The following is a 19,610-nucleotide window of genomic DNA, read 5'->3' as shown; positions in this document are numbered from 1 at the left end:
ATATATATCCACAGCCCAAAGAACGCTGCAGCCCACAAGAGCCATGCCAGTCAACGAACTGGAAATCCAAGACTCGAGTTTCACCCTCATTTGGCCTCATCAGTAAGACATATCCGCACCCAGGATTTGAAACCTAAGGCTCCTACATGACAGCCAAGCACTTTACCAACTGATCAAACGCCCCGCACGCAAGAAATTCTATTAACCAACACAGATCAAGCAAACCGCGACGAAATCAAGCTGTGGAATAGACCTACTCATCTTAACAAGGGACATGGTCATCCAACCAGCTGAACCCCAAGCCAATGTATCACAAGTAGGGATTTTGAACTCAAAAAGACGACGCAATCCAGCAGTGGATGACCACGTCCCTTGTCGAGATCAAGTAGGTCTACTCCACAGCTTGATTTTGTTGCGGATTGCTTGATCTGTGTTGGTTAATAGAATTATTTGTGTGCGGGGCATTTGCTCAGTTAGTAGAGTGCTTGCTTCGCATGCAGGAGGCTCGAGTTTCAAATTCCGGGTGTGGATATGTCTGACTGATGAGCCCAAATGAGGGCGAAACTCGAGTTTTAGACTTCCGGTCCATTGGCTGGCATGGCTCTTGTGGGCTGTGGCGTTTTTGGGGCTGTGGAAATAATTATATATAATCTCTCACATTTTGAAAATTTTATATATATACATATATATATATACACACACACACACACACACACACATATATATATATAAATATATACACACACATGTATATATGTGTGTGTGTGCGTGGGTGTGTTTTGCTAACATGTAGTAAAATTATTTTGGTTTTTAATTGCTATTTGTTTAGAAATCTTTAATCATAATGTCCAAAACATTTTTTTTAATTCAAATGAGTTATTCCCCTTACTGATTTTTGTCTGTGTCTGAGTCAAACAAAACATTTTTTTAAAAAAATTTAGCTGAGTCGTCTCATTGACAAAAAACCAAAAAGAACCCAGAGAATCAGCTTGCCCACCTACACATAATGGAATCACTCAGCTTGTTTATAAACTAATTTTTTGGGCTTCTGTCTCAGTTTATTTAGTTCTAGCTCAACAAGTCAGACAGCTGAGCATTACAAAAGTCAATACGCTTGACTTTGACAATCCTACAAGATAATTTTGTATGTTAAATATGTGGGTGTGCGTGTTTTGCAAGCACGAGATTTATGAAGCATTTCATTGGCAATACTACAGAAACGACAAAATGGCGTGGGTGTTAGAGACGTCCATTGATTGCAGAAGTTTTCTTGTAGCAACTTGTTTTATGTCCTGGCCCGCACAGCAGCAAGCAATAAAAATGACAGCATTATTGGCATAAGGATGGGCACGTTTGCTGAGGATACACTGATTCTCCTGTATGTAAATACCCGTATTAAACTGGTCAACTTGTGTGTGGAGGGGGGGGGGGGTAGTTAAGTTTAAAAAGTATTACTGGTGTTACCACTTATCAAGGCATTGAGCTACTCACGAATGAGGGTTAATGAGGTAGGAATATGGCATACAAATAGTAGTTATTCTTTTGTGATCAAAATGGATCCTTAACGGTGTCCAAGATTTTTGTTTTGAAAATTTGATTCATACAGTGAAATGTCTCTTTATATATATATATATATATATATATATATATATATATATATATATATATATATATATATATATACTTTGAATCTTTTCTCCCGCTTTTTTTTTCTCCCTCGTTGTGCCAATATTTTAATCGTTTTTAAACGTAAATAAATTTATTTAGTGCCCCCGTACTTTTGGCACATTTAATAAGTTCCCCATTAAAACTCTTTATTTTTCGACACAATATTATTTTGTTCGCTATCGATTTTCTCCTGACGAGATGATAACCGAAAGAGCTCTCGAGAAACTTCCGCCTATTATTTTTAAAACTATATATAAATTCTGTACCTCTAAACATTTATTAAAATATATATATATATATATATATATATATATATATATATATATATATATATATATATATAAAGATGAATGTATGTGTGTCTGTGTGTGTCTGGTCACGAATAGGATCCTATATGGTTGACTATTTTAAAAAACTGATTACATATAATGATAGAAGATATATCGAGACACAGGAATGGGTATGTTTGATCTGACAGAACGATGGTTCATTAAAATTGTGCGGTCTGCGTTCGCGCCTAGTCCACAAAGTATGGAAATAAAACATTTAAAAATAAAAAAAAAAACGTTTAAAAGTGTTTTTGATATAGATGTACATAATAATATTCTGCGTTTCATCAACTGTAGGATTCGTCAGGCTTATGCGCAAATTTTGTGGTTGCTTCTTGTTTTTATATATGTTGAGGATTTCTAGTTAGCCAATCAGCTTTCTAGTATCCACCGCGCCCCCTCCTATCAGCCAATGGGCATGCATTTTATCGAACAAAGGATCTGTTTTAGAACTAGGTTAGTGGTTTAAGGTAGATCTTTTCCCTCCTTTTTTTTATATACATCAATATACCTATAGGTACACATAGGTATATTCATGTATATAAAAAAAAAGGAAGGAAAAGATCTACCTTAAACCAGAATATTCAGTGTAGCTTAATCGCGATATATATTTTATAAATTACTGTATATATATATATATATATATATATATATATATATATATATATATATATATATATATATATATATATATATATATATAAGATAAGATGATATATATATATATGCTATATATATATATATACAGGACTGTTTTGCTGTTTCACAGCTCATCAGTTATGCTAGACAAGTAACTACCTCAAGCCAGGATCGAAACCCGATCGCCCAGACAGCAGTCGGAGCTTCAAACCCTTGCGCTCTATGGCTACTACTATGTGGACAGTGAATTAACAATGCTTTGCCAAAACAAAATAAAGGAGAAGGCAACTACATAAATAACAAAAAAAAAATAACCAAATAAATTAAAAAAAATAAATGCATGTTAAAAAAAAAACTAGAAAAATTTAAAACAAATAAATAAATAAATAAAAAACAACCAAATAAATTGACAAACTAACAAATAAATATAACAACCACATTTATTAAAAAAACAACTAAATAAATTAAAGAAACAACTAAATAAATAAGAAAAACAACACTATAAATAAAAGCAACTAAATACAAAGAGATTGAAAATCAAACCAATAAATTAAAAACAAATGAATAAAAAAAACAAATAAATAAAAAAAACAAACAAACAAAAGATATTTTAAGCAAACAATTAAATTATAAAAACAGACAAAACATAAAAACAGACAAATAAATAGAAACACAACCAAATAAATTAAAAAAGTACGAAATAAATTATAAAAAACAAACTAAAGATATTTTAAGCAAACAATTAAATTATAAAAACAGACAAAACATAAAAACAGACAAATAAATAGAAACACAACCAAATAAATTAAAAAAGTACGAAATAAATTATAAAAAACAAACTAAAGATATTTTAAGCAAACAATTAAATTATAAAAACAGACAAAACATAAAAACAGACAAATAAATAGAAACACAACCAAATAAATTAAAAAAGTACGAAATAAATTATAAAAAACAAACTAAAGATATTTTAAGCAAACAATTAAATTAAAAAAAAAAGACAAAACATAAAAACAGACAAATAAATAGAAACACAACCAAATAAATTAAAAAAGTACGAAATAAATTATAAAAAACAAACTAAAGATATTTTAAGCAAACAATTAAATTATAAAAACAGACAAAACATAAAAACAGACAAATAAATAGAAACACAACCAAATAAATTAAAAAAGTACGAAATAAATTATAAAAAACAACTTATTAAATAAAAACAAAAAAAAGTTGTAAAAACAAACAAATAAATAAAAAGCAACGAAATAAATAATAACAAATTAATAAAAAACAACGAATGAATAAAAACAACCAAATAGTAACAAAAACAACGAAATAAATAGGAAAAAAAATGAATAAATTAAAAAAATAAATAAATTGACAAACAAACAAATAAATGAAAACAACCAAATGGAATTTAAAAACAACTAAATAAATAAAAACAAATCAAATAAGTAAAGAAAACAACTAAATAAATGAGAAAAAAACAAATAAAGTTAAAAATTCAACAAAATGAATTAAAAATAAAACAAACAAATAAATAAAAAGAACAAAACACATTTTTTAACAACAAAATGATTAAAAAAAAAATAAAACAACGTAATAAGTATAAAACAACCAAATAAATAACACCAACTAAATAAATAAAAAACAAAAAAATTAATTAAAAAATAAAGAAATGAATCAATTACGGAAATTTAAAAGCAACGAAATAAATTACAAAAACAAGCAAATAAATAAAAACAAACAATTCAATAAAAACAGTACCAAATGAATGTAAAAACAATCAAATAAATGTAAAAAAAAATAAATAAATAAAAAATAACCAAATGATGAGAAAATAACCCATATAAATTGAAAAGAAAAACCAAATAAATCAGAAAGAAATAAAAACATTCAAATAAATTTATAAAAAATATCCAAATGATTTGAGCTAATAAATCAAAAACAATAAAATAAATAAAACTCAATCAAATAAATAGAAAAAAAATGAGACGATGCATTAAAATGAACAAAAAATTAAATTTTAAACCTAAAATATATTAAAATTAATAAAATAAACAATACAATGCAAACAGCGTTAAGTTATAGTAGAGAAATAATGAAAATATTAAGAAAATTGGTTGTAATGCTTCCCACGTCAAAAAAGCCTTTTTTGATTTGCTTTTCTAACGTTGGCATGTTTATTTAAAATTAAATAAATAAGAAACAGATTTCAAAATCATTTTTTTTTAAACTACTGATTCATTGTATTTCTCCTCTTGATAAGCTTATCCAAAACGTTTCTGATAATGTTACCGCCGACATTCATATTCAAATTGAAGATTCCCCAATTTGTAAAGGATGCACCTGAAAAATAGGCCAAAGGTTGAATCCATCCGACGTTTTTAGAAAAGGCACATTTATCATTTATATTAAGGAGAATGTGTTTTGCGATCGATGTATAACCTAATCGTTTGCATACTGATAATCATTAAACAAATCAATAATTCAATCAATTCAAAATCAAGGCCGCTATTCCCACACTACCCACATTAATCTAGTTAATACTAGCAGGGGCGCCCAGCGTTGATCGTTCGTAAAATACGTAAACAATATGCTTTATTCAAATTTTTTGATTTCCTTTACAGAATAAGTCTTAATTAGTCATTTGTAAACGTTGCATCAACCGGCACCATGACGAATCGCCAAAAAACTTGATTACTCTGTGAGACAAGCTATTGTTAAGCTACACAAGGAAAAGCCACCATTAGAGAGATTTCAGAGAAAGTGAAACGTTCCAAGAGTGTTGTAGGCAGGGTTGTTAAATCTTACAATGATACTGGCAAAATAGTAGTGCTATGTTTTAATTCATACAGATTTCGTGTTTATTATTATAGAGTCAGTTATTTCGTATTATATTGAACCCAGTATGTACTCATTATATTTTATATTATCTGTGCCTAAATCAAAACGTGGATTCCATGAACAAAGCTTCTTTCTTAGAACTGCACGCCTGTGGAACTCTGTTCCGTCTGCCTGCTTCCCACCGGACTACAACTTGGATGTGTTTAAGTCCAACGTTAACAAATTCCTAATGAACCGCCCCCTTAAGTAAACACTTCATCAAATATTTAAAATTTTACATAAAGGGTATTCAGAGATAGGGCAAGACTTCCATCAGTTTGGGTCGAAAATGTTTAGTTAGCAATATATAAGTGTATGTATGTATGTATGTATGTATGTATGTATGTTTGCATGTCTGCCTTAAACTTTCAATAGAGGTGACGGATTTTACCAACATCAGTATCGTTTTAAAGTTCGACCTTTCATACGACAAATATCGAAAAATTGGCTAAAAACATTAATATCTCCCCCTTCAACTAGGCACTTTTCTACAGGAGGGGGGGGCCATTTTTTTCGCCGATATTTTTGAAAGTTATCCTCTCCTTTAGATTGTCTAGCCTTAATTTTAAAAAATGTCGCTTCCGGTTTGGCGGTGGTCGTAACAGCATAAACGTTAGGTTTTACCCCATTCTTTTCCTCCTTAGCGGTACGGGTTCGAGCCTGCCTTCCTACTACCACTTTTTTTTTTGCTCAACATACTCATCCAAACACCCGGGCAACGCCGGGCTGAAATGCTAGTGATAAAAAAAAGGCTGAAAAAGTCGTTAAAACCATTCAATCCAATCCAAATAAAGATAGATGATTAAAGGAATCCTTTTTCAAATCGGAAAATAAGCAGATTTTTCTGATATCGATTCCGATACCCCTCCCAAAAGTTCTGATTTTACCGCTTTCCAATTAATCCTCCAAACACCAATAAACATATTCAAAATTTCTATGTATATAGAGATTGAATAAATAAATTAAAAAAATAAAAACATGTCATAAACATCAGACAGAAGGCCAGAGAATACAACAGCCCCACTCTATATCTGTGCCTAAATCAAAACGCGGATTCCATGAACAAAGCTTCTTTCTTAGAACTGCACGCCTGTGGAACTCTGTTCCGTCTGCCTGCTTCCCTCCGGACTACAACGTGGATGTCTTCAAGTCCAATGTTAACAAATTCCTAATGAACCGCATCCCCTAATTAAACACTTCATGAAATCTCCACACTAACGTAATGTACTTGCAATAACCCTTATCCCTGAGTGGCTTCCGGGCCTTGATAAGTGGTGATCACTGTGTAAAAAAAATAAATTAGTATAAATATATAAATTATATAGAAATCAGGAAGTTTACAATAGTTCAAAAAGTTTTATAAAAATTCCAAGGCATCAATTTTTTTTAATAAGCGCAAAAGTGTCAATTTTAGCCATTTTAACACAAAAGGCACACGTAGGGAGGCAACCGAAGTTTTCCCGGAAAATCCGTTCTGTTACTTTTTTACTCATATCATGTTTAATGTTTGTGCAAAATTTCAAAAAATTCTAAGGCGTAGTTATTGAGAAAAGTGCAAACAGATGAACGGACGAACGGACAAGGGTGAATTTACAAGTCCACTCTCCTTTTATCGGGGGGGGGCAACAAGACAAGATTCAAGCAAGGGCAGTCGGACTGTCAACATAGTTTTATAATTATATATCGATTATGCATGTTCCTACTTTGCTTAGTCTCTACGTTACACTTTGAAAAACGCCAAATACGATTTTTGAAGACCAAACTGCTTAAGAAAAGGACAAATTCATGAAATTTGACCTTAAAAGGTTTAACCTTGGAAACCTTGTACAAGAATATGAGAGTGACCTTCCTTTGATGTATTTTCGTTTTCCAATATCATTATAATAATAATATATAATCGTTGTTGTAATGGAGTGAGAAAGGATCGCGAAGTAATTTCGAAGTGCAGCATTTCTTCACTGAAAAAAGAAGTCAGCAAAACTTTAAATAAAGAAGGGGTAATTCGAAAGAAACAGGGTAAATTAAGAAAAAATTTGTCGGCCAAGAATTGAATGAATAAATTAAAATTGTTTTTTACAATGTGATTTTAATATTTTTATTGAACTATGTAGCACAATAGTATTTTCTGAACATTTGTTATTAATATTTGTTATTAATGTATTTTATTTGGATTAGTTCTGTATTTAAAATTCAATGTTAATGATCTTATATTTGCTGCGTGTTATTGTTTTTTATGCCTCAAAAAGTAATTTTTATATCAAAACATATTTGTTGCTTAAATATATTTCTCATTTCGTGGAATTTCCACATATCCTGCTTGCAATAATCAAATTCATTGATTTATAACAGAGGATCTTGTATTCAACATGATGCCCAAAAAAATGCATCAACCACTAGTCTCTACCTCTTAGAAAAGGTTCAGAAAAGAGTCTCCACTCTATTCGCTTTTGCACTATTACTCAAGCTCGAAACTGCTGTCTCATTGGTGCAATGTTGTATCCTTGTGCATGTTTCACAGAATGTGCTTTGATGATCTGGTAGCGCTTGTGCCTCCCTAATACTTGTAATAACTCTGCAAGCAGCAAAATCTAACCTCTTCTCTCTAGATGTCCTTGAAAGCATTCAACTCTTCCCTGCTTCCCCGATTATAGTAATACGCAGAAATAATATTATGCAAACAGAAATCTCGCTGCTCAACTTTCTACATAGTGCCCCTTTAATCGTGATCCCAAATAGAATCCCTTTACGCCCAAGTAGCCATATGTCTTGTTTGTAAAGTAAGAAAAAAGATAGAAAGCTTAATTGTATCATGTTGTGTTATCTCCATTTTGAAAACTATTCTTCTCTCTTTAAAGCTTCCATCAAGAGTTTCAGAAAGTGATAACTGCTACCCCATTAATCATATATCTGACGTCATTTCCACCTAATTTTTATTACTTCCTGTACTCCCCCCCAAAAAAAAGAGAAGAAAACTGAATTGGTATGACCATGTCACACGATCACCAAGTCTCACAAAGACAATCCTGAAGGGCACTTTGAAGAAGGAGGTAGACAAAGAAATAGCTGGGAGGACAAATGGGTAAAGTAAACAGGGCTTATGCTGAGTAACATATTCTGGAAGGTATAAAATTGGGATGGATAAAGAATGTTTTTTTTTTTTTGAAAAGGAGTCACCACATATCAAGACCTAGAGCCCATTCGAGGACAAAGGGTAACGTGTGTACAGTAGTCATTGGAATAATATAGTAATTATTAATAGTGTTCATTTGGTATAATTAGATTATTTAAGACGACACTTCAATAAGAAATTTTTTACATTGGACTTGAAGACGACAATATTGTAGTCAGCTGGAAAGTAGACCAGTGGAATGGAGTTCTACAGGCATGCAGTTTTAAGAAAGAAGTTTTGTTCATGGAATTCACGTTTAGATTTAAGCAGCGATAGAAATTGGAGGAAAATTTTATAGTAGTCTGGGCTAGACATGTGTTTTTTGTTAAAGATTAGCAAGAAGAGGACCATAGATTGGAGCTCAGTCGAGTACTTGTCATGAAAATAACAATACAACAGAGACAAGCTCGCAACATCTTCTCTGTGGGAAAGAGGTTACAGAGAAGAAAAAAGGGCATACCTACTAGATTACGAAATCGGTTTGAACTCTGTCAAGGCAGGATAGGGCTCCGAGCAGCTCCTGGCCAGATGTGGCAACAGTACTCTAACCTAGGACTTACTTGACTCTCATACAGGTAGTGTATTTCATCAACAGAGAGATATCTACTGGAGCGGTAGAATTATCCAACTATTTATCATCTTTGTCACCCAAATAATCATCCACACGGTGGGACAAATAACAAATTCTTACAAATTTCAACTTATTTCCATGTTGTTCAAACCTCATAATCTATTCTATAACCTTTGTCTAGAATACATCCGATTTACAATATAAGGCCCCCATTCGCCCATGTATGGAGTATTGTTGTAATATTTGGGCCAGTGCATCTGCTACTAGTCTCTCACTCATAGACAACGTTCAAAAGAGAGTCACCAACCTAATAGGTCCTGAACTATCGTCCAAGCTTCAGCCTCTGTCCCATCGACATAATGTAGCATCCCTCTGCCTGTTCTACTAGTACTTTAATGGTGTATGTTCCGACGAACTGCAAGCACTTGTACCCCCTCTACGTAAATGCCCCCAACTAACCCGACAAGCAGTACAATCCCACCCCTTCACAGTTGAGATCCTAGATGTAAGAGAGCCTTCTACTCCAGTAGTTTCTTTCCCAGATCCGCTAGACTTTGGAACTCCCTGCCAGGTTCCTGCTTCCCCAACTGTACTGACATGCAGAAGTTCAAGTGTAACGTAAACCGACATATTGCTGCCCAACTCCCCACATAGTACCCCTGTAGCCTGTGTCCCTAATAGTAGCCCCCTACATCAAAGTGGCAATGTGCCTTGTTTGGGGTGAAAATGTAATAAAAAAAAAAAAAATTTTAATGCCAGTTTTATCTGAGTCAATATTTAGTTCAGATTTACATTAGCAGACGTATTCACCAATATTTAACGTAGCCTCAGAACCTCTATGTATGATTCAATAAAAGAAAGCCTTTATTTCTAAGTGTCTCTATTCATAGGCTTTCCGTTGGTTTAGGAGCAGAATTTGAAGTATTTAAAATTTATTAAAAGTGAAAGGAATTAATGAGTAGATTCCATCTTATTTTTTTTAATTTTATTTCAGTTCTGTAAAAGAAACATTTTCAAGGTGAATGATTTATGTGAAGAACAAAATTCATTTTAAATGCTTCGCTCTCAGGTAAGTCATCATATCCGATGACATGTGCTTTCTAATAGATTTTCTGTAATAACACTTCCGAAACGGTTAATAAATTACCGCTTTTAAGGAAGGGAATTTTTGTCTGCAATTTCTATGTTTACATTTTGGATGTCAATCATCGGATGTTCTTTGTTTCTTGTCTATTTGATTCATTGTGGCACCGGTTCTATTTACAAGCTGTTAACTGACACTTTCTACAATGACAGGCTGCTTCATTACTGAAGTTATTGACAGATTGGCTAAATATAATGAAATACGGCTTTATTACATAAGTGACAGTGTTATAGTGGTGATCAACATCGACAGTCAGATCAGCATGCTGGGTTCAAGTTATGGTGGCACTGCTGTAATACTTGCACCAGAGGATTCGCTCAATATGGGTCTGGAACTGGGAGCATGCCTTTTCCGCAAGCACTGGTGGAAGCTCGGCAAATACTTGTCATGGCGGCGATCAGGCTGACTGGTGATGTGGAAGGTCATGTTAGTGATGTTCTCGATGTATGACAAAATGAAGTAATCGAGCGGCTTCAGGTCGGGAGAGGAGGGAAAGCCTGTGAGAGAAGGGTGCAAAATCTTAGCACTCCTAAAGCCAAGCCTGGGTCTCTTTGGATGTGGGCCAGCACCGAGTCCTACTGCCACACCCACACTCTGTCAGCAGCCACCTGAGTTCAACAACGGATCACTACACTCTTCATCACATTCAGGTACACTTTGATGTTAACTTTCAAGCCAACTTCGAAGATGTGAGGTGGCATGATGTGGTCCTCACTTGAAACAGCAACAAAGACAATAACTGTAGTCAGAAACTTTGTTTTCATAACTTTTGGCATATCCTTGTTATTCGTGATAACCCATTGATGCATTTTAAGGGTGCTGGCTATTGTCCTGTTGTCAGAACTTGGATCGTTAGAGACCATGAGTTATACAGCGGTGCATCTCCAATGTCACCTGTTGAAGCTTGTGTCACTTTCAGACATGATAGAAATTCCTATCGCTTTTGGGATTTGCACACAACTGGGAAACTAGTAGATGGTCTGCAACAAAAAAAAAAAAGAAAACTGATTTTCATCAAACGGAAATGGAATCATGTCGTCTTTTCTAGGGTGACAATTTTATTGTTCCACCCTGTACTTTCAGTAATAGAAAGATATACATTCATTAGTGTTGTGGGTGACCATTTGGGAATGCTTAGCGCTGTATATCATCTTACCATGATTGGAGTACACATGTGGTTTGGGGCCGCTTGTGAATTTGAAGGAAGTTGGCATAATTCGCACATATCTAATACCACACTAAGTATTACTGATTCTTTTTGTTTTCTAGTACTACCAAAGCAGGCTGTCTGAAGATATCGGCTTCCTAACTTAAATGCAGCAAATTACAGTTTGCTGTCTTATTGAGGTTATTTCATGATTGGTTGGTTGGTTGTTTTGTTTTATGGCATATCAACCCTTTTCAGATTATTTAATGCCGAATCTGGTGATTTTGAAGAACGATTTTTTAATATAGTATATTTGTTTTTTAAGTCGTATTCTATTGAACCCATAGTTGGGACCCTAACAGGTGCTACCACTCCGGGTCAGAGTGGACCTGGGAGCAATGGCAATTAAAGGGTGGCTCCACACTCCCTAAGGCCTGCAAGCTGGGGCCCTCACTATTGGATATAGATTAAGGTCATATCCAGGACCTTTCATGATTTGCTAAATATAATTAAGTACAGATTTTTTTAAGTAAGTATTATTGATTTCGTGGTTAGTAACACAGACTGTGAGCACAAGATTCTGAGTTCAATTTCTGTTGGAGCTGCAGCATTACTTTCAACGATAATGATTTTATTTTTTATTCACATTCTACCCTTACAAAGTGTATTGCCACTTGGATGTAAGGAGCTACTATTTGGGATTATGCCAAGAGAAAGATGAACATTATGTTGGTTCATGTTATATTTAAATTTCTGCATATCAATACAGTACAGGAAGCAGGTAGCAGGAATGGAATTCCAAAGTCTATCTGTTCAAGGGAAGAAACTATTAGAGTAGAAAGTTTTCTGCTATTTAAGGATCTCAACAGTGAAAGAGTGTGATTTTGTTTTTGTTTGTCATAGATGTGTGCGTCGATGGGGCACAAGTGCAACGAGTTCATCAGAGCACATTCCATTAAAGAATTTGTAAAACAGGCACAGAGATACACCATTGCAACGAGAAGACAGGTGCTGGAGCTTAGTTGACTAAGTGGAACCTATTAGATTGATGATGATGATGATGATGATGATGATGATGATGATGATGATGATGATGATGATGATGATGATGATGATGATGATGATTCACTTAACCCTCCGGGGTCGTGGGTGTGCGGGATTATGCCGTGCAATGTGTCTTAAGCAAGAACAGTCTTTTGGCATTCATTCCTTTCCAGGCTTTAGAGCACATCCAGTACTTATTACTAAATGGTCACCCATTTTTTTACTGACCAAACTCAACGTCGCTTAACTTCGGTGATCAGATAGGAACTGGTGTGTCAAAGAAAAAGAAAAGAAACACTTTAAATACTTGGAAAAGATTCTTTGAAAATCGAACATTTGTAATTAAATAATCAATATGTTTACTTAGAAAAATAAACGCATTTGTTCAGCTTTATTAACACTTGCATATTTAAATTTTTCAAATGCTTTCAACTAGGAAAAAAATCACTAAACTTGCAAACCTGCATCACCGTTTCGGACTTAGATATAAAAGAAACCTCATTCCATCAGAGATTCGTGGCCGTTAAAAACACTTTGAAATATCCCTACTTGAAAAAGGTTTCTTTGAAAACCGAAAATTAGTAATTAAATAAACAATATGTTTTCTTACTTTAAAAAAAAGCATTTGTTCGATTTTATTAACAATTTTATATTTAGAAATATATCTCCCATTTCTGGTGCTATCTGAAGATATCAGCTTCCTGCCTTAAATAATTAAACCAATGTTGATATCATTGTTTTTCTTTTTTTTTTTCATTTCTTTTGGAAAAACTTAACCATGTTTTGCAAAACTTAATCATGTTCTGCCAAACCAAAAACAAAACAAAGAAACAAAACTTATCACCATGAATAAATATTTCAAGATATGAGAACTTGGAGCATGAAAACTATTTCTTTTCCCCACAATTTATTGATTCGGCATTAAATAATACGAAAATCGCTACTCTGTCATAAAACAACCAAACCCTCTGACCTTCATTTTGCTATGGGTTAAGACATAATAACGTATACTATGTTAGTTTGCTTGTTACATAAATTTAGCCATAAACTCAAGATAATAACAAAGGAGATCATTCCTTCAGAAACTTATACCCATATATATGTCTTCTTGGGAAAATTCTTCTTCTTCTTCAGGTATCAGGTTTGTTATTCCAAACATCATGATCATGGTTCTCCAGTTGCTGTGTATTTGGATTTCTGACGAAATCTAACGTTGTTATCTTCCTCTGCTCTATTTTCCCGCGATTTTTCCCAACATCAAGCTTTTTTCTAAGTCGTCGACCCACATTAAATGGTTGAAGAACTTTAACTGCTTGGCGTGGCAGGTGATGGATGGAGCAGCCTTATGTGAAGATTACAGTTCCGAAAAACAAAAACAAAAGTAAAACAAGTTATTCTCGTAGCATGTTTCCCAGAATTCTGCAAAAAGCTCCCCTCTTCGTCAGACAATATACGACCAGTTCTCACCTCTTGTCCCATTCAGTTTGGATTTTCCCATTCACCATCATTTCCTTAACTCATATCAACTCTCAAATGCCGCTGACTCACGAGATTTGATGACACTAAATCTCTTCCTGCCTGGGTAGTCTGAATATCTCTGAAAGAATAGCAATTATCAATATAAGATAACTTAACAGACTAGAATAACGACCCTTGGCAGAGCAGGTCCTGGATATGACCTTAAACTATATCCGATGGTGAGGCCCCAGCTTGTGGGCATTAGGGAGGATGGAGCCACTCTTTAATTGCTACTGCTCCTAGGTCCACTCTGACCCAGAGTGGCAGTATCTGTTAGGGTCCCAACTATGGGTTAAATAGAAAATGACTTGAAAAAAAAATTCTATTAAAAGAAATTTTCTTCAAAATCACGTGATTCGGCATTAAATAACCTGAAAAGGGTTGATAAGCCGTAAAATAAAAACAACCAACCAACTTGGCAGAGCAACTCCTCTTGGAGCAGAGAACCTCTGAAATAACAACACTCCAGCTCTGTATACCCTGGCATTGTTTCCAGTTATTTGGACTTTCCCATGCAACAGGTCTTACTTTAAATACTACTCAAAATAAATACATGAATCATCTGCCTTCTATCTAGTTAACAGTAAAATAGTTAGAGAGAATGGACTCTCAATCCTTTGAAGGACATTATGTATGGAAGAGAGAAAACTCTGAAATATCAACCCTATTTCTCTGCTTATCCCGGTATTGTTTCTAACCATTTTGACTCCTTCTTTCTACTTGTTTTAATACCACTTATACCTTAGGGAAATATATGAATCCATCCATTCGTTGGTATATATTTACGAGGGGCGTGCAATAAGTAATGCCCCTGACCCACTTCCTGTTGTCTAATCTAGCTGAAATTTTGCAGGTACAATGATTTATATCTTTACGGGTTATGTGGCAATTTACAGCTCTGAAATAATTGTGGTTTCTGTTTTACAGGTGTTTCAACTGAGTCAGGGGTAAAATGGAGCCTGTTGAATGTCGAGCAGTGATCGAGTTTTTGTATTTGAAAGGACGCACACCACAGGAGACTTTTGATGAAATGAAAGAAACTTATGGGTATAATGCCCCATCATATGACCTTGTAAAATGCTGGGGCATCGTGAATTCAAACATGGCCGGAAGTCTGTGGAAACAGCTCCCAGACCTGGTCGCTACCATTCTGCCATTGATGAGGCCTGCCATTTTGGAAGATCGGCGCATTATTATTCGCCAAATAGCCCAAGATGTCAAGATTAGTACAGGGTCTGTGGAAACTATCATTCATGACCATTTGCATATGCATAAGGTGTCTGCCAGATAGATTCCCAGGTTGCTCACACCATTCCAGAAGTGAGAACACTTCGAGTGCTCGAGGATGAATTTGGAGATCTGCCAAGAAAATGAGTCAAAGTCAGACTGATTACACAGGATGAAACCTGGGTCCATTACTATGATCCAGAGACCAAAGCCTAGTCAATGCAGTGGAAGCACTTGCACTCACCACCTCCAAAGAAGGCAAGGGTGCAGCCCTCCGCTGTCAAGGTCATGCTCACAATCTTCTGGGACCAGGACGGAGTAGTGATGGCAGATTTCCTGGCAAAGGGTACTACAATTACAGGAGCCTATTATGCTTCACTTTTGAGGAAATTAAGGGAAGCTATCAAAATCAAGAGGCGGGGCAAGATCAGCAAAGGTACCGTCCTCCTGCAGGACAACGCTCTGGTCCACAACTCACATGTCGCCAGATCAGAAGAATGGGTGTGTGGTTATGAAATCCTTCCCCATCCTCCCTACTCTCCTGACCTTGCACCCTCTGACTTTCACCTCTTCCCAGCCATGAAGTTGTTTTTGAAAGCAAAGCGTTTCCCAGATGATGCAGCCTTGATTTCTGAAGTCATGTCGTGGTTGGAGGACCAACCTGGGGTGTTCTACAAAAACGGTCTCAAGAGCTGCATCAAATGATGGGCGAAATGCATAACTCTGGATGGTTCCTATGTAGAGAAATAATAACTGTGCCAAGTTTCGTTGCTCTACTGCTATGAGAAGTGGGTCAGGGGCATTACTTATTGCACGCCCCTCGTACATAAAATATAATATATATAAGTAAAACATGAATTTGTATGAAAAGGCATCGTATGAAGTGCCTTCAATCAGTTTCCAAACTATTTTGTCCAGGCCTTTAGGATTGTTGTTGACTTTTGTAATTTCAGTATGTTATTGCTATACATCGTATAAGATGACTAACACTTTTTTATTATTTCAGGTTAAAATGAACAGCTACAGCAGGAATTGAAATACACCCTACTTAAGCTTGATTATCTCATCTGGTGAATTTCAAAAATGCAATCTGGACGGGAGGACACTTAAGAAGAACAGTATACAATAAAATTCTGCGTTAAACTTGGAAAAATTTCCACAGAAACGTATGGAATACTTTATACAGCTTATGGACTATCTTGCATTAATCGAGAATCAGTTGTTGAGTGCCATGAAAGATTCAAGTAATGTAGGAAGTCTGTAAGGAATGATGAGAGGTGTGGAAGGAGTAAAGAAGTCAGAAGACGAGAGTTGATTGGTTAAATAATGAATTTCATGGACAAAAACCGTCGTGTGTCTATAGATACAATAATGCACAGTTTGATGTCAGTATGGGAAATGTACACACAATTATTCGCAATAAACTGAAGATGACGTAGATTGCATGAAGTTTGTTTGTAGGGTACAGTCCACAACTCCATCCTTGTTACAACTATTAAACCAAGATGGGCATCAAGACTATCGGTAATCCTCCCTATGGTCCAGACTTTGCTCCTTGTGAGTTTTGCTTATTCTGTAAGCTCAAGGAGAACCTTATAGGTTGTCGTTATGAGACAATTAAGGAGATGAAAGAAACTGTGACGAGGATCATAGAGATGCTTACACAATAAGACTTCCAGGAAGCCTTCGAGAAGTTGCTGGAACGGTACAACAAGTGCATTGCAGCCAGAGGAGATTACTTCGAAGGGGACTAGAATTTCATTTGTCTACTATCAATAATAGTGCCCATACAAAAAAGTCTGGGAATTTATTAAACGCTTTTTTCAAATGGCTTGTTTCTGCTATTGGTCTTCGTTTCTTTGTTTGTCATTTTACAGAACGTAACCTGTGAGAAGTGCCAAAGTTTTTTTCTGTTTTTTTTTTACATAGAAGTCACCACTTATCAAGGCATAGAGGCCATTTGAGGATAAGGTTTATTTAGTGTACAGTAGTCAACGAGATAATATCATAGCAATCGTTAGTAGTGAAAAATTGGTAAGTTGGATTACTTAAGAGAACGGTTCATTAAGTATTTGTTTTCATTGGACTTGAACATTAGCCAATTGTAGCCGGAAAACAGGCAAACGGAAGAGAGTTTCACAGTCGTGTTGTTCTAAGAAAGAAGCTTTGTTCATGGAATCTACGTTTAGGTTTAGGAAGAGATAAAGAGTGGGAGAAATTATTGATAGGGGCTTCAGCTAGATAAATGTTTTCGTGAAAGTTTGATAAGGGGGCGGAGGCTATAGATAAGAGCTCAGATAAGCACTTGCTATGAGAATAATGATAACACTGAGACAGGATTACAACGTTTCTTCTGTGCAGTGAAGAAAAAAGGTCATCCCCACTAGACTGCAAAGTCTGTTTTGAACTCTGTCAAGGCAGGATAAGACGTTTTCTAGCAGCACCTGCTTAAATGTGGTAACAGTACTCCATCCTTGGACGTACCTGGCTTTTATATACATAGAGAATTGCATCAGCAGTGAGGCAGTGAGATATTCATATATATATATATATATATATATATATATATATATATATATATATATATATATATATATATATATATACAAAATAAAAATTACAATTAAATTTACCAAAATGATCCAAGATGAAAAAAACTAAAGTATATTATAAATATTAAAGAATTAATATTTATAAAGTAATCTCAGATTTAAAAGCTCGATAAAACTAGATAGGAGATAGAGCTTATATATATATATATATATATATATATATATATATATATATATATATATATATATACTAGCAAAAGTACCCGTCAAGGACTGGGTTAAAAAAAAAACCCTACAGAAAATGGACTCTGATTTATTATAGTATAATAGGTTATGAAAAGGAAGGGTTGTAAAGAGATAGCTTCGAATTTGGGGGTATCAAAACCAAAGCAAAATATGATGAAAGTAAAAGTAAAATAGATAAACCCCATAATTTATTATACCATACCTGTTCACACTGAAACGCTCCATTTTATGGAAGTCAGACGTGAATGAGCACCCCATAATTTTATTATACCATATTTCTTCAAACTGAAACACAATTATCAAAGTATACTTACGCAGATAGATATGAAAAGTCTTTATTAAAGTTTGTGCATATTTCCATTCTATGGAGGCCAGGCGCGAAGGCAGACCCCACAATATTAATGGACTACCGTTTTGCCAGATCAAAGATACCCCTTCCTGTGTCTCGATACATCTTCTATCATTATATGTAATCAGTTTTTTAAAATAGTCAACCATATAGGAGCCTATTTGTGACCACACACACACACACACACACACACACACACACACACACACACACACACACACACACACACACACACACACACACACACACACACATTTTATATTATAGATATATATAAATATATATATATACATATATATATAATGTACATTATATATACATATAATATACATTATATATATATATATATATATATATATATATATATATATATATATATATATATATACATAATGTGTTGTGTTTGATATTAATACAATGAAACCTCGAAACCTTGTTTACTGGGTGATAAATTTGAATTACATTTTTCCATTAGTTAAATAATAATATATTAAGATGGAATTTTACGTATTAATCGCCATGAAAACATAATTGCATACTTTCCTAAAATATCATATATTTCTCTTCCACTATCATTCTAATTATAATTTAAAAAGTTTTGTAAATGAACTCCAAACATTTGCATTTAAGTTAAAAAGGAGGATAGACTAGACTTTCAAGCCTTTGTAGAACTCCTCTACAAGAAGGAAAACTTAATAACTTCACTCCTCGTTTTAACCTGGTATTGTCTGCAGTCATCTTAGACATGTCCTTGCCATTGCTATTAAGTAGAATTACCTCAAGAAAAAGTGAAGTTTCAGATTTCAAAACTTATTGGAATTTAAAAGAGACAGATTGATTAGTGTGGTTATCTCCCTTGTTTCTTTATAGCCCACATTGATTGGCCAAAAGATATTCAATTACTGTTTTCTTAGAATCACGTGAGTCAGTCTGTATGAACTCAAATGCTGAGCACTTCAACCTTTTTCTGCAAGTCTCGTTGATTAGAGTTGACGTCTGTTTGGCGGCATTGCGACAAAAGACCTTAGAAGGTAGTCCCAGGAAGTAAATCCTTTTTACCATTGACGTCAGTTTGACTGCATTACGACAAAAGCCCTCAGAAGGCAGTTGCAGGCAAAGGCCCTTCC

Source organism: Euprymna scolopes, chromosome 25, assembly GCF_053919585.1.
Source record: "Euprymna scolopes isolate OS-2025 chromosome 25, ASM5391958v1, whole genome shotgun sequence".
NCBI classification, from domain to species: domain Eukaryota; kingdom Metazoa; phylum Mollusca; class Cephalopoda; order Sepiida; family Sepiolidae; genus Euprymna; species Euprymna scolopes.
Note: the sequence above shows the minus strand (reverse complement) of the source record.